General features: G+C 40.5%; 1 non-coding gene across 1 annotated transcript; it reads right to left on the bottom strand.

Annotated features, from left to right (window-relative positions):
• Positions 1-213: 213 nt before the first annotated feature.
• On the bottom strand, positions 214-319 carry LOC139845741 (small nucleolar RNA R71). The gene has a single exon (XR_011758501.1). It is a non-coding gene; the product is annotated as a small nucleolar RNA R71 (small nucleolar RNA).
• Between the last annotated feature and the right edge of the window lie 426 nt (positions 320-745).

The raw sequence follows: 745 nt of genomic DNA, 5'->3' as shown, positions 1-745 counted from the left end.
CTAACTCTCACCTTGATAAAATGATATCTCTTTCGAACTCCTACAAACAGCCAGGGATAGGACAAGATATAGTCCGGCTATACTTGTTCCCATATTCTTTCACTCATCATGCACAAACATGGTTTGAAGGATTGGAAAAGGATTCCATGACGTCATGGACGGAGATGGCTACTAAATTCTTAATCAAATATTTCCCTCCTTCTGAACAAACTAAGCTTAAGAATGACATCATTAAATTTAAACAAAGTTATGATGAATCTCTTTACACTGCATGGGAGCGATTCAAAACCCTGCTGAAGAAATGCCCTAATCACTAGTTAGAATGGTCAGCCCAGTACTATACCTTCTACAATGGTCTTATGGTAAATCATAGGACGACGATCGATGCATCTGATCAAAGAAATTTGATGAACCAAACCACAGACGAAGTATGGGAGTTGCTCGAGAACATGACAATCCATCATCATGACTTGAACAGTGGTGAAACAACTTCATCATCTGCCGCACTCTCCACACTTAATAATCAAACGAAAGCCATCAAATCCCTCACAGACAAGATGGAGTCTCTTTCCAAATAACTCGGAGAATTGAAGACGCAACCCTAGCAGGTTAACTAGGTTCGGGCGTGTATTAACTGTACCAACCCGCAACCCAGTGAATATTATCAAGTTGAGTACAAGAATCCTGACGGTTCATTCTGAAACGTTCAATACCCTGCTCTGCAATCAAATCCCGGATTCAATCA

The sequence above is a fragment of the Rutidosis leptorrhynchoides genome, chromosome 4, assembly GCF_046630445.1.
Source record: "Rutidosis leptorrhynchoides isolate AG116_Rl617_1_P2 chromosome 4, CSIRO_AGI_Rlap_v1, whole genome shotgun sequence".
Taxonomy (NCBI): Eukaryota; Viridiplantae; Streptophyta; class Magnoliopsida; order Asterales; family Asteraceae; genus Rutidosis; species Rutidosis leptorrhynchoides.
Note: the sequence above shows the minus strand (reverse complement) of the source record. Positions and strands in the feature narration are given on the sequence as shown.